The sequence below is a fragment of the Pseudorca crassidens genome, chromosome 4, assembly GCF_039906515.1.
Source record: "Pseudorca crassidens isolate mPseCra1 chromosome 4, mPseCra1.hap1, whole genome shotgun sequence".
In the NCBI taxonomy this organism is placed as follows: Eukaryota; Metazoa; Chordata; class Mammalia; order Artiodactyla; family Delphinidae; genus Pseudorca; species Pseudorca crassidens.
Genome location: NC_090299.1, coordinates 31,053,027 through 31,069,235, shown reverse-complemented (window position 1 = coordinate 31,069,235; position 16,209 = coordinate 31,053,027).

Sequence of the window (16,209 nt, the reverse complement as noted above, 5' to 3'; positions counted from 1 at the left end):
GCAAGGTAATCTAAGATTCCCAATTTTTAGAATAAAGTATAAATGTATAGGTGAATGTATTGATATATATATACTTTTAAAATTTATTTATTTTTGGCTGCATTGGGTCTTCGTTGCTGCACTCAGGCTTTCTCCAGTTGTGGCGAGCAGGGCCACTCTTTGCTGCAGTGCACGGGAGTCTCATTGCGGTGGCTTCCCTTGTTGTGGAGCACGGGCTCCAGGTGCGCAGGCTTCAGTAGTTGCAGCACACAGGCCCAAGCAGTTGTGGCTCGCGGGGCTCTAGAGCACAGGCTCAGTAGTTGTGGCACACGGGCCTAGCTGCTCCGCAACATGTGAGATGTTCTTGGACCAGGGCTCGAACCCGTGTCCCCCGCATTGGCAGGCAGACTCCCAACCACTGAGCCAACAGGGAAGTCCCTGATATATATATTTTTCTTAAATCTTTAGTGCTAGATATTGTTTTGACAAAAAATCTGATTAACAATAAATTAATATGAGGCTTAATATATAAATCTATCATGTCCCGAAAAGAGCACCATGATTTCTAAGTGCTTTGATTTCTGAACAAGTTACAGAACTCCTACTATGGGCAATCAGGAGACACCAAAGGGTTTTTTTGCGGAGCAAAATGCGGAGCACAGGCTCCGAACGCGCAGGCTCAGCGGCCATGGCTCACGGGCCCAGCCGCTCTGCGGCATGTGGGATCCTCCCGGACCGGAGCACGAACCCTTGTCCCCTGCATCGGCAGGTGGATTCTCAACCACTGCGCCACCAGGGAAGCCCCTGTTTTGTTTTGTTTTTTTAAATTTTATTTATTTATTTATTATACAGCAGGTTCTTATTAGTTATCTATTTTATACATATTAGTGTATATATGCCAATCCCAATCTCCCAATTCATCCCACCACCACCCCCACCACCCACTGTCCCCCCTCGTTGTCCATACGTTTGTTCTCTGCATATGTGTCTCTACTTCTGCCTTGCAAACTGGTTCATCTGTACCATTTCTCTAGATTCCACATATATGCATTAATATACGGCATTTATTTTTCTCTTTCTGACTTACTTCACTCTGTATGACAGTCTCTAGGTCCATCCACGTCTCCACAAATGACCCAATTTCGTACCTCTTTACGGCTGAGTAATATTCCATTGTATATATATATACATATATATATACCACATCTTCTTTATACATTTGTCTGTCGATGGGCATTTAGGTTGCTTCCATGACCTGGCTATTGTAAATCGTGCTGCAATGAACATTGGGGTGCAGGTGTCTTTTTGAATTATGGTTTTCTCTGGGTATATGCCCAGTAGCAAAGGGTTTTAAGTACATTGGCATTTAGAAAGTTCTCTTTGATGGCATGAAGAATTAACATCAATTCATTCAACAAACATTAACTGTGCACTGGGTGTATGCCAAGCACTATGCTGGCACTTACCCTGTGGAGAATTTATGGAGTCTCCCATCTCCCTTCTTTGCCCCCTCTTTCCACACATGTGGCTTGGTGTAGTGGACAAAGCATAGGCTCCACTACTGTTGTTATGTGGCCTTGAGAAGTTGCTTAAATTCTCTGATTCTCTGCTTTATGAACCCCCCAAAATACTTATTTTAAAGTAAAATACTTACTTATTTTAAGATTTATAAATATTAAGTGTGCCTGGCCCCTAGCAGGTACTTAACAAATGTTAGTTCTGGGTCCCTTTCCATCTCTCTCCAAAACGTAATCTCAGACCACGTCTGCCAACAGCCATTGTGTGAACAAGAGTAAGTGTTTTCCCTCTAGAACTATTTACATTTTAGCTTTATGATTTCTGACAGTGGGTTGAAAGACTGACTTCTGCTAAAGGAATTTCAAGCAGGTGAAGCTGGTAGTTTCAACCTGTTGGGAGTCAAGGACCGTGCACACTATTAAATATAAATACAAAGCTAGCAGGTAATTCCAAGGACACGGTCAACGGTGAAGAGCGAGTTAGGATTGCTACCTCTTTACAGATAGACGTCAGGGGCTTGAAGGAGGATTTTCATATGAAACTTCCCTTTCTGTTTTAAAAATCTGAGCATTGCCATGTAGACAATGGTTCTCACACTCTAGAGTCACATAAGAATCTGCTGGGGAGATTTTTTTTTTTGGCTTAAATAAATAACAAAAATGTATTATCTCACAGTTATGAAGCTAGAAAACTGAAATCAAGGTATTGGCAGGGTCCTGCTCCCTCTGAGACTGCACTGAACACGTCCTTGCCTCTTCCTCATTCCCAGTTGTTGCTGGCATTCCATGACATTCCTTGACTTGCAGCTGTGTCAGTCTAATCTCTGCCTCTGTCATCCAATGGCTGTCTTCACATAGTTCCTGTAAGAATCTGCTGGAGAGATTTTTTAAATGCAGATATCTGGGCCCCACATAAGACTTCCTCAGTCAGAATCTCTAAAGGTCTGGCCAAGAACCTGCATTTTAACAAGATCACAGAGATGGATCTTAGCCTGCCCTTTCACAAGGGATGGTAGAAAGTATATCTGACCCTGAACAGCACAGGCTTGAAATGTGCAGGTCCACTTATTCATGGATTTTTTTTTTCAATAGTAAAAACTACAGTACTACAGGATCCGCAGTTGGTTGTATTTTCGGGTGCAGGACTGCAGATACTGAGAGCTGACTATAAGTTGTTCTCAGACTTTTTACTGCAGGGAGGGCTGCCACCCCTACCCGCTGTGTTGTTCAGGACTCAACTGTCTATACAATGTAGTGTTAGACGAATACGGGTTTAAATCTTAGAGTCCATCATTAACCACTTAGGTGACTTTGAGCAAGTTTCTTACGCCCTCTAGGTCTTAGTCACCTCACCTATAAAATGAAGGTAATATAACTTCAGAGGGTCTAACGGTTCAGTGAAATATCCTGTGTTATCCACACCACAGAATGCATGACCAATGCATGACCTTTTCCTGCTTCTGGTACAGAAACTGCCTTCTCATATACTTAAGGAGAAACAAACACAGTGCTTCAAGATGGTCATGATGGAGACTTCTCATTTTGAATGATTAAAGACAAGTGATAATGTTGGAAATAAACCGAAAAGTCAAGTGATATCTTATCCTCCTCTATCATGTTTTACCAAGAATGATTTTTTTTCTCTTTGTAAGGAATTGCATACACACACACACACACACACACACACACACACACACACACACACACACCCACACCCCCCGCCTGAAAGTGCCAAGCTGTATTTGATTAGTTCTGGGCAGAAGCATGTTAGGGCATCTGAAAACCACAACTGGAGACATCTATTCTGATGGGCCTAATGCTCTGGGTATTTCCTTTCAACCGAACTTGGCAGGGAAAGTACTTTGATATAATGTACATATGGAAATATTTTACAACATTCTTAAAAAGTTAGATATTTTATTCGGTATATATATAAAACATACTTTTCTCTTCCATGTGTGCAAACATGGATAAATCAATATCTTAAAGAGTCCCTTGTCATTCCCAAGCCAGAATTGTTTTGTTTTGTTTTGTTAAATCGACTTCAGTGTGTCTGAAAGGGCCAGATTGACAGCCCTGGAGACAGTGGTCTTTTCTCCAGGCTTCTGGCATACAGCAGGAGCAGCTGCTGTTCAAATGTCCCCCAAATACCGTTCCTCTGGAAAGAGCATTTCTGGAGGTGAGAAGGCACTTTGATTTCTCACTCACTCTGAAAGGTGCTGGTGGGGCTCACGGTGGTGTGGTGAGTCACTTAGTCAGGCCTTTGGTTCTGAGGCCATTGCCGCATTTCCCATGTGCAACCAAACTGCAGTCTGGGTTCTGGTTCAAATTCTTTTGAAAAGATTAAAGTCTGTTGTTTTAAATGCCATTCCTAATCGTGGGATAAAACATTCCTAGGAAAATATTCTTCATCACAAGAATTTACTAATAGTGGTTACTTACGGGGAAAACAACTAGGGAAGGGAAGGAGATGATAAGGGGGAGTTGCCATTTGATTTTCATATTTTTATCCTTTGTACTCTGGAATTTTATAACTCTGGACAGGTGATCTTATTTTTTAAGAAACGGGAATCCTCTATATGAGGGTGCTGTAGGCCACTGTTGTTATTTATTCTTTAAAAATTTCTGTATTGAAAAATAAACTTTTTAAAGTTTATTTTAAAAAGCTTCACTACAAATTCTTCTTTTTAAGATTTAATAATGAAAACTTGCCAGACAAATGCACATTTCTTTTTCTGCTTTCATATGTCTATATGATTTGCAAAGCAACTAGATAGAAAAGAAAATGTCCTGGGTTTGATATTTTATTCATCTGAAAATACTGCTTTCCACAAGATTTTTCTTTCATCATTAAACGAGTAAACGATCTGCATTTTAAAGATAGCCTTGACTGCGTGAGATCAGCCTTTTCCATTTGTGTAATGTTTCATTGCACTTATTGGATCACAACATCGAGGCAAGTTTCTTTTAAATAAGTTTGCCTTTTCATTATGCTGGCAAATACAGTTTATAAATCTCAAGGTATGGAAAATACGTTTGGGCAAAGTTAAAATTATAGAGGACTGTGATTTTTATAAAAGAGAACTCCTGCCCTGCTGTGGCCACAGAAAGGAACTACATGTGGACAACTGTCAGAAAGACAAAGTTATTGAGTTGAATTGCAACAGCTCTGTAGGAAAGCTGAAAAATGCGCAGACTTACAGTTATTTTCCTTTAATAAATTTAGTGTAAAATGAGTCTATATATATATTACTTATATTAATGAAGATTATGCATATATAATTAATTATATATATTAATTATTTTTTAATAGTTTCTTTTTTTAATTTAATTTATTTTTTTATACAGCAGGTTCTCATTAGTCATCCATTTCATACACATCAGTGTATACATGTCAATCCCCATCTCCCAATTCATCACACCACCCGCCCCACCACCACCACTTCCCCCCTCCCCCCACTTGGTGTCTATATGTTTTTTCTCTACTTCTGGGTCTCAATCTCTCTCTGCAAACTGGTTCATCTGTACCATTTACTAGGTCCCACATATATGCATTAATATACGATATTTGTTTTTCTCTTTCTGACTTACTTCACTCTGTATGACAGTCTCTAGATCCATCCACGTCTCTACAAATGACCCAATTTCGTTCCCTTTTATGGTTGAGTAATATTCCATTGTATATATGTGCCACATCTTCTTTATCCATTCGTCTGTCGATGGGCATTTAGGTTGCTCCCATGACCTGGCTATTGTAAATAGTGCTGCAATGAACATTGGGGTGCATGTGTCTTTTTGAATTATGGTTTTTTCTGGGTATGTGTCAGTAGTGGGATTGCTGGGTCATATGGTGGCTCTTTTTTTAGTTTTTTAAGGAACCTCCATACTGTTCTCCATAGTGGCTGTATCAATTTACATTCCCACCAACGGTGCAAGAGGGTTCCATTTTCTCCACACCCTCGCCAGCATTTGTTGCTTGTAGATTTTCTGACGATGCCCATTCTAATTGGTGTGAGGTGGTACCTCATTGTAGTTTTGATTTGCATTTCTCTAATAATTAGTGATGTTGAGCAGCTTTACATGTGTCTCTTGGCCATCTGTATGTCTTCTTTGGAGAAATGTCTATTTAGGTCTTCTGTCCATTTTTGGATTGGGTTGTTTGTTTTTTTAATATTGAGCTACATGAGCTGTTTATATATTTTGGAGATTAATCCTTTGTCCATTGATTTGTTTGCAAATATTTTCTCCCATTCTGAGGGTTGTCTTTTCATCTTGTTTACGGTTTCCTTTGCTGTGCAAAAGCTTTGAAGTTTCATTAGGTCCCATTTGTTTATTTTTGTTTTTATTTCCATTACTCTAGGAGATGGATGAAAAAATATCTTGCTGTGATTTATGTCAAAGAGTGTTCTTCCTATGCTTTCCTCTAAGAGTTTGATAGTGCCTGGTCTTACATTTAGGTCTCTAATCCATTTTGAGTTTATTTTTGTGTTTGTTGTTAGGGAGTGTTCTAATTTCATTGTTTTATATGTAGCTGTCCAGTTTTCCCAGCACCACTTATTGAAGAGACTGTCTTTTCTCCATTGTATATCCTTGCCTCCTTTGCCATAGATTAGTTGACCATAGGTGCATGCGTTTATCTCTGGGCTTTCTATCTTGTTCCATTGATCTATATTTCTGTTTTTGTGCCAGTACCATATTGTCTTGATTACTGTATCTTTGTAGTATAGTCTGAAGTCAAGGAGCCTGATTCCTCCAGCTCCCTTTTTATCCCTCAAGACTGCTTTGGCTATTCGGGGTCTTTTGTGTCTCCATCCAAATTTTAAGAGTTTTTGTTCTACTTCTGTAAAAAATGCCACTGGTAATTTGATAGGGATTGCATTGAATCTGTAGATTGCTTTGGGTAGTATATTCATTTTCACAATATTGACTCTTCCATTCCAAGAACATGATATATCTCTCCATCTGTTTGTATCATTTTTAATTTCTTTCATCAGTGTCTTATAGTTTTCTGCATACAAGTCTTTTGTCTCCCTAGGTAGGTTTATTCCTAGGTATTTTATTCTTTTTGTTGCAATGGTAAATGGGAGTGTTTCCTTAATTTCTCTTTCAGATTTTTCATCATTAGTGTACAGGAATGCAAGAGATTTCTGTGCATTAATTTTGTATCCTGGTACTCTACCAAATTCACTGATTAGCTCTAGTAGTTTTCTGGTGGCATCTTTAGGATCCTCTATGTATAGTATCATGTCATCTGCAAACAGTGACAGTTTTACTTCTTTTCAAATTTGTATTACTTTTATTTCTTTTTCTTCTCTGCTTGCCGTGGCTAGGACTTCCAAAACTATGTTGAATAATAGTGGTGAGAGTGGACATCCTTGTCTTGTTCTCGATCTTAGAGGAAGTGCTTTCAGTTTTTCACCATTGAGAATGATGTTTGCTGTGGGTTTGTCATATATGGTCTTTATTATGATGAGGTAGGTTTCCTCTGTGTCCACTTTCTGGAGAGTTTTTATCATAAATGGGTGTTGAATTTTGTCAAAAGCTTTTTCTGCATCTATTGAGATGATCATATGCTTTTTATCCTTCAGTTTGTTAATATGATGTATCTCATTGATTGATTTGCATATATTGAAGAATCCTTGCATCCCTGGGATAAATCCCACTTGATCATGGTGTATGATCCTTTTAGTGTGTTCTTGGATTCTGTTTGCTAGTATTTTGTTGAGGATTTTTGCATCAATATTCATCAGTGATATTGGTCTGTAATTTTTTTTTTGTAGTATCTTTGTCTGGTTTTGGTATCAGGGTGATGGTGGCCTCATACAATGAGTTTGGGGGTGTTCCTTCCTCTGCAATATTTTGGAAGAGTTTGAGAAGGATGGGTGTCAGCTCTCCTCAAAATGCTTGATAGAATTCACCTGTGAAGCCATCTGGTCCTGGACTTTTGTTTGTTGCAAGATTTTAAATCACAGATTCAATGTCATTATTTGTGATTGGTCTGTTCATATTTTCTATTTCTTCCTGGTTCAGTCTTGGAAGGTTATACCTTTCTAAGAATTTGTCAGTTTCTTCCAGGTTGTCCATTTTATTGGCATAGAGTTGCTTGTAGTAGTCTCTTAGGATGCTTTGTATTTCTGCGGTGTCTGTTGTAACTTTGCCTTTTTCATTTTTAATTTTATTGATTTGAGTCCTCTCCCACTTTTTCTTGATCAGTCTGGCTAATGGTTTATCAATTTTGTTTATCTTCTCAAAGAGCCGGCTTTTAGTTTTATTGATCTTTGCTATTGTTTTCTTTGTTTCTATTTCATTTATTTCTGCTCTGATCTTGATGATTTCTTTCCTTCTGCTAAGTTTGGGTTTTGTTTGTTCTTCTTTCTCTAGCTCCTTTAAGTGTAAGTGTAGATTGTTTACTTGAGATTTTTCTTGTTTCTTGTGGTAGGCTTGTATAGCTATAAACTTCCCTCTTAGAACTGCTTTTGCTGCATCCCATAGGTTTTGTTTTTGTTTTTGCGGTACGTGGGCCTCTCACTGTTATGGCCTCTCCCGTTGCAGACCACAGGCTCCGTACATGCAGGCTCAGTGGCCATGGCTCACGGGCCCAGCTGCTCTGTGGCATGTGGGATCTTCCCGGACCGGGGAACGAACCCGTGTCCCCTGCATTGTCAGGCAGACTCTCAACCACTGCGCCACCAGGGAAGCCCTGCATCCCATAGGTTTTGGATCGTTGTGTTTTCATTGTCATTTGTCTCTAGGTATTTTTTGATTTCCTCTTTGATTTCTTCAGTGATCTCTTAGTTATTTAGTAATGTATTGTTTAGCCTCCATGTGTTTCTGTTTTTTACATTTTTTTACCTGTAATTCATTTCTAATCTCATAGCATTGTGGTCAGAAAAGATGCTTGATATGATTTCAATTTTCTTAAATTTACTGAGCCTTGATTTGTGACTCATGATATGGTCTATCCTGGAGAATGTTCCGTGCACACTTGAGAAGAAAATATAATCTGCTGTTTTTGGATGGAATGTCCTATATATATCAATTAAGTCTATCTGGTCTATTGTGTCATTTAAAGCTTCTGTTTCCTTATTAATTTTCTGTTTGGATGATCTGTCCATTGGTGTAAGTGAGTTTTTAAAGTGTCCCACTATTGTGCTACAGTCGATTTCATCTTTTAGAGCTGTTAGCAGTTACCTTATGTATTGAGGTGCTCCTGTGTTGGGTGCATATATATTTATAATTGTTATATCTTCTTCTTGGATTGATCCCTTGATCATTACGTAGTGTCTTTCCTTGTCTCTTGTAACATTCTTTATTTTAAAGTCTATTTTATCTGATATGAGTGTTACTACTCCAGGTTTCTTTTTTAAAAAAATAAATTTATTTATTTATTTTTGGCTGTGTTGGGTCTTCGTTTCTGTGCGAGGGCTTTCTCTAGGTGCGGCAAGCAGGGGCCACTCTTCATCGCGGTGTGTGGGCCTCTCACTGTCGTGGCCGTCTTGTTGCGGAGAACAGGCTCCAGACTCACAGGCTCAGTAGCTGTGGCTCACGGGCATAGTTGCTCTGCAGCATGTGGGATCTTCCCAGACCAGGGCTCAAACCCATGTCCCCTGCATTGGCAGGCAGATTCTCAAGAACTGCACCACCAGGGAAGCCCATTTCCAGCTTTCTTTTGATTTCCATTAGCATGGAATATCTTTTTCCATCCCCTCACTTTCAGTCTGTGTGTGTCCCTAGGTCTGAAGTGGGTCTCTTGTAGACAGCATATAGTTGGGTCTTGTTTTTGTATCCATTCAGCAAGACTGTGTCTTTTGGTTGGAGCATTTAATCCATTCATGTTGAAGGTAATTATCGATATGTATGTTCCTATTACCATTTTCTTAATTGTTTTTGGTTTGTTTTTGTAGGTCCTTTTCTTCTCTTGTGTTTCCCACTTAGAGAAGTTCCTTTAGCATTTGTTGTAGAGCTGGTTTGGTGGTGCTGAATTCTCTTAGCTTTTGCTTGTCTGTAAAGCTTTTGATTTCTCCATCAAATCTGAATGAGATCCTTGCCAGGTAGCGTAATCTTGGTTGTAGGTTCTTCCCTTTCATCACTTTAAGTATATCATGCCACTCCCTTCTGGCTTGTAGAGTTTCTGCTGAGAAATCAGCTGTTAACCTTATGGCCGTTCCCTGGTATATTATTTGTCATTTTTCCCTTTCTGCTTTCAATAATTTTTCTTTGTCTTTAATTTTTGCCAATTTGATTACTATGTGTCTCGGCGTGTTTCTCCTTGGGTTTATCGTGTATGTGACTTGCTGCACTTCCTGGACTTGGGTGGCTATTTCCCTTCCCATGTTAGGGAAGTTTTTGACTATAATCTCTTCTAATATTTTCTCAGGTCCTTTCTCTGTCTCTTCTCCTTCTGGGATCCCTATAATGCAAATGTTGTTGTGTTTAATGTTGTCCCAGAGATCTCTGAGGCTGTCTTCATTTCTTTGCATTCTTTTCCCTTTATTCTGTTCCGCAGCAGTAAATTCCAGCATTCTGTCTTCCAGGTCACTTATCCATTCTTCTGCCTCAGTTATTCTGCTATTGATTCCTTCTAGTGCAGTTTTCATTTCAGGTATTGTATTGTTCATCTCTGTGTGTTTGTTCTTTAATTCTTCTAGATCTTTGTTAAACATTTCTTGCATCTTCTTGATCTTTGCCTCCATTCTTTTTCCAAAGTCCTGGATCATCTTCACTCTCATTATTCTGAATTCTTTTTCTGGAAGTTTGCCTGTCTACCTTTCATTTAGTTGTTTTTCTGCAGTTTTATCTTGTTCCTTCATCTGGTACCTAGCCCTCTGCCTTTTCATCTTGTCTATCTTTCTGTGAATGTGGTTTTTGTTCCACAGGCTGCAGGATTGTCATTCTTCTTGCTTCTGCTGTTTGCCCTCTGGTGGATGAGGTTATCTTATGTTAATTAATTTTTTAAAAAATCTGGATACCTATGCCACAATGTAATCCACTCTTCACAGTGGCTGTCTCAAAGTCTTTGCCTCTCTCCTCGACCCAACACTCACTCCAAGTGGTCTAATAATATCTGAAAGTATGGAAACCATGAGGCATGAACTTCTGCAGCTCCCTTTCCCTCTTTGGCACCTCCAAACTTTAATGTATATAAAATTGTGGGCTTTGTAATCAGCAGAACAGGGCTCTGCCACTTTCGGATTATGTCAAGTTGAACATGTTGTCAGTGTCTGTAAACCTAAGTTTCCTCATTTGAAAAAAATGGAATTAATAAACCAATTGGGTGGTTTAAAGAAGACAGCTTAATAGGACACTAAGTGTTGGTTTCTTTATGCCTTTAATCTTCTTTCTGCTCTCTTTCTTTAGAAGATGGCTCAAGGGGGACTTCCCTGGTGACACAGTGGTTAAGAATCCGCCTGCCAATGCAGGGGACACGGGTTCAATCCCTGGTCCAGGAAGATCCCACATTCCGCGGAGCAACTAAGCCCATGAGCCACAACTACTGACCCTGTGTTCTGCAATTACTGAAGCCCACACACCTAGAGCCCATGCTCTGCAACAAGAGAAGCCACCGCAATGAGAAGGCCATGCACCACAATGAAGAGTAGCCCCAGCTCACTGCAACTAGAGAAAGCCCACGCGCAACAACAAAGACCCAACACAGCCAAAAATAAAAAATTTTTTTTAAAAAAGAAGATGGTTCCAGGGACTTCCCTGGCAGTCCAGTGTTTAAGACTCTCTGCTCCCAATGCAGTGGGCATGGGTTCGATCCCTGGTTGGGGGACTAAGATCCCACATGCTGCACATGGCCAAAAAAAAAAAAAAAAAGACTCAAATCTTTTCCAAGGTAAACTTCACCCTGGTGGGCTCCATCCACACACTCTGACTGTGGCCCTAATTTTGCTGTTACTTACCCCCCTCTCCTCCTTCTGCCACCTTCAGTCCCTCTGTCTCCACAATTTTCTTCCTTTATCTTATACAAATGTGCCAAAGTCCCAGCATCTTTAAAAACCCCTCTCAGCTACCACCTCAGCCCTCTTCTTCCTTTCATACCCAGCTATGTTGGGAGGGATAAATCCTATACTAATTCTCTACTATTATTTTTTTAATTCCCGTTCACTCCTCCCTCTGCAATCTGGCTTCTCCTGCCACCACGGTACTGAAATTAATGAATTAATTCACCAAATATATATGGGCGTTGATCATGATACCATGTTCTAGGATGGTGTCTGGTAGTAGAGTCAGATCCGCACTCAAGTCACCATAATATTGTGCACTTAATAAAATATTTACTGGACAAATGTTACCAATGACCAATTGTCAAATCCAGTGGCTTCTGTTCAGTTTCACTCCACGTGACTTGCTGGAAGCTCCCCCTCCTGAGCTTTCTCTGCTCCTGCTCTCCCATGGCCCTTTGACCTTGCTATATCTCCTTTATAGTATCCTCTTAAGTATGTGGGTGATACCCTAGGCATCGTCTTCAACTCTCTTCACTCTCACCCTTTTAACTTTACTCTATGAACTTCCTATAATTATAGCCACATTCAGTGGGTGTGTGTGGGCACTTTTCTGGGAAGAGAGCTCATAGCTTTTATCAGCTCCATAAGGAGATCCATGATTCCTCCAAACAAAAGCCCTGCCTGCTCCATCTCTTATTTTGGCAGTTCATCCACCGATATGACTCCCACTATCACCCAGATGCTGCTGACTCCTGGATCTCTAACCCTGGCCTCTTTCCCAATCCTACCAAGGTCCACTCCTGGAGGGTCCTTCTAGAACAATAGTTCTCACCAGGCAGATGGCATGACCTCAGCATGCTGTTCCTTGTATCTCCCTCCGAGAGGCCTTGTGTGGGTTGGAGGTGATGGGCCGGGTGTGTACCCATAATCAAAGTCCCTGGGGGCACATGCTCCGACCTGGCTCTTGTATCCACCGAAGCCCTGAGTGACACTGGCCATTTCCCCAGGCTCCTCCTCCGGCTCCAGGAAAGACCTTCTTCTTTGGTCCAGCTCTTGGACAAAGCTGCAGAGTTGCCTGGGGCCATAATTCACTGTTCACTTTCACCAGAGCCTTCTCTCTCCAGAGTAACCAGGCCTCATATCTATTTGTTGATCAAATTCAACTGCTTCCACCAGTGAAAGATCTTTTGTAATCTTTCCATCACCATCAACCTCCCTGCTCTCCTCATTCCCCCTGTCTATCGCAGACACTCATCATCTCCCATATAGACTCCCATATGAGGGTCCTAAAAGTTCTCTCTGCCTCACATCTTCCTGCTATTCATCCATCTTCCAAACACACAATTGACTATTTCATTTAAAAAATAATCCTTCAATAGTTTTTTATTGCCTGCATAATAAAATCTAAATGCATCATGAAAGACCCTCTACAATCAGGTTCCTCTTTCCTTTTTGAGTCATATCTCCAGCTATTCTTCCTTTACTCTCTGTTGTACACAACCACTCAGCTTCTTTTGGACTCTCCCACCTCTCTGCCTTTGCATAGGCTGGTCCTCATTCTTGAAAAGATATTTTCTGACTCTTAAGGAATCCAGCTCTTCTTCGGTGCTCAGCGCAAAAGCGAGCTCCTTTGTAAACCTGCCTTTTCCTACTTGAGATAATGAATCACTCCAGGACTCTCAAAGCAGTTGGTGCAAACCTCCAATGAGCATGCCCTTCTCAGACAGCTCTGCCATTAATTGCGTGTGTGTTTCTCCTCTGATTAGAATGACAGTTTCCTGGAGGCAGGAATCAGATACCCCCCCTGCATAGAACAGTGCTTGTCTCCGCTACACGCTCCACAAACGCTTGATGAATGAAGGAGGAAACAAATGGTGAACATTATCATGACCAGCCCTACTGCTTGCCATTTTTGGTCCCCATCTCTCCTGAAGAGAAGGCAGATGCTTTCAGAGTATACCCACAATTTCCACAAAACAGATATTAAAATATGGAAGGGAGCTATGAGATAGAAAAGAAAGAAGATAGTAACAAATAAAAACAGTCCAAATTTTGCTTCTGATCCAACTTACTTCTCTCTAGTTAGCAGTAAGTTTGTCGTCTTGATTGGCATTTTGAGATTTTTTTCAATTTCTTAGAAAAAGCATCTTAGCTGCAATGTGAAGAGAACTGGGGCAAGAGATGATGTGAGTCTGGACTAACACGTTGTGGGGAAGATGGAGAGGTGGGAACAAACTAAAGAAACATTGGGACTTCCTTGGTGGCGCAGTGGTTAAGAATCCACCTGCCAGTGCAGGGGATGTGGGTTCGATCCCTGGTCCGGGAACTATGATCCCACATGCTGCGGAGCAAATAAGCCTGCGCACCAAAACTACTGAAGCCTGAGTGCCTAGAGCCCGTGTTCTGCAACAAGGGAAACCACCGCAATGAGAAGCCCATGCACCTCAACGAAGAGTAGCCCCCACTCGCCGCAACTAGAGAAAGCCCACGCACAGCAACGAAGACCCAACGCAGCCAAAAATAAGTAATAAGTAAATAAATAACTTTATATTTAAAAAAACCGAAAGAAATATTAAGGAAGTGCAATTGTTAAGATGACACATTGAAGGATCAAAGAGATGGAAGAGGCAAGGGTCTGTTTGTTCATTGATTCACTCAACTAATATTTAATGAGTCCTGCTACGTGTCAGCACCGTGAGAGGTGCAGGAAATTCAGTGGTGAAAAACATGTTGACCCAGACTTCAAGATGCTGAGTTTCTGATACTGCAGCTGACTATCTGATGGTGCATAGTAATAAACATCCAACCACTCTTACTTAGAATGGAAGCAAATTTGGGAAGCATTATTTATCCCTTACAGAATACAGCAGTGAGCGATACCTGAGTAGAGAGACAGATATACCAATGAAACACCAGAAAGAAGATATCTGCTGTGTTCCAACAAAATGCTATTAAAAGTTTGAATCCTAATTACAAAAGTAATACATGTTTATTATAGAAAAAGTGGAAAATACATACAGTTTCAAAGAAGGGGAAAAGATCTATAATTTCATCACATAGCTATTAATAACCTTTATGTCCCTTCAGACTTTTTTCAACATATAATGCCCAGAAAATGCATACAATATCAACTGGGCCAATACCCTAAATACAATTTTGTGGTCTGATTTTCATAATTTTAAATTTGTTATGAACATCTGTCCATTTCAGAAGATAAAATTCTGCAGTATCATTTTTAATGGTTATGTAGTATTCTACCATACGGATGCTTCATAATTCATTTAGTTAATGTGCTATTTTCAATTGAATATTTTAAATGTTTCATAAGGAACTGATAATTAGGTGGAAATTTATTTCACTAGCTTAAAAAGTGTCTAAAAATAATAGTGTCACTTGGGGATCACACTGATTCAGAACTACACAGTAAAGGGATTCTGGGAAATATAGTTCCAGCTTAGCTAAATTGATATGATACAAATCCACCACAGTCTATCCCTTGTCAGCTTGGCATCCATGTTTACCTTTTTGAACTGTATTTAACTTAATTTTCAAGTAAGAGAAATAGTAACAATTTGCTTCTTCCTAACATAATGCAACTATCCCTCATACGACTGTAACATGGTCTCTCCAAAGAGAAAAAAAACGTCCTTTTATCCATTTTGGGGTGATAATCATCTGTCTTCTAGATAAGTCATATTCCTTCTTTGATATCCAGTAACTTAAATACTGAGAGGTTAAATACCATCAGCAAATATTCTATACATGGCAGGAGAATGGGAGGGAAAAAAGAGAAAAATGGTGAATATACGTATAAATATATTCGTATCAAAATAAAGAAAACTCCTCATAACTATTACAGTGCTTATTCCTACAACTGTTCACATGGGCATAGCTGGTATTTATAGCTACAGTCTGCCACTACTCATTCCATATTCCCCTTGCCCTCAGCAAAAAACTTCAGCTAGTTGTGGTTTCTTGCCTGCCAGAGTGACCTAAACCTTAATTCCTGAAAGGTCTGAGCCATTAAGAGCCCTGCCCCTATGCGGTTGTTAAGTTTTCCATAGACTTTAATCACAGAATACGGAGGTACTGAGAGGCATCTCAGGGGACCTCCTGCATTCTAGACACACTCTTCCTTACTGCCGTTTTGTGGTGGCAATATAATTGGTTGTCAGGGTCAACCTGCCCTAGTCAATACAGTACCCCCTACTTGCCTTTTTTTTTTTTTTGCGGTACACGGGCCTCTCACTGTTGTGGCCTCTCCCATTGCGGAGCACAGGCTCTGGACGCGCAGGCTCAGCGGCCATGGCTCACGGGCCCAGCAGCTCCGCGGCATGTGGGTTCTTCCTGGACCGGGGCACGAACCCGTGTCCCCTGCATCGGCAGGCGGATTCTCAACCACTGCGCCACCAGGGAAGCCCCCACTTGCCTTTTGATTCAATGGCATGAGACACTGAGGGGCAAGGTGACAGTCTCATTTCTGTTTAATGGAACCGTTGAAGTGTCCCTTGGTGGAAGCATTCCTCCCTTAAGACTAAAACTTCTAGACCAGCAGATCCCTAAGTTGTAGGGAATGGGAAGCAAAAAATTCACTAGTGGATCACTAGAAGTAACCGTGAGAGGAGTCATTCCCATCTTTGACACTTGATTCCTGGACTTGGTGAATCCTGGCTCTAAGAGAAAGAGCATCATATATCGATCACTTATTCACAGCACATGCTTCATCTTAGAAGACATTGTCCTAGTCCCAGAAGGTGCTGACA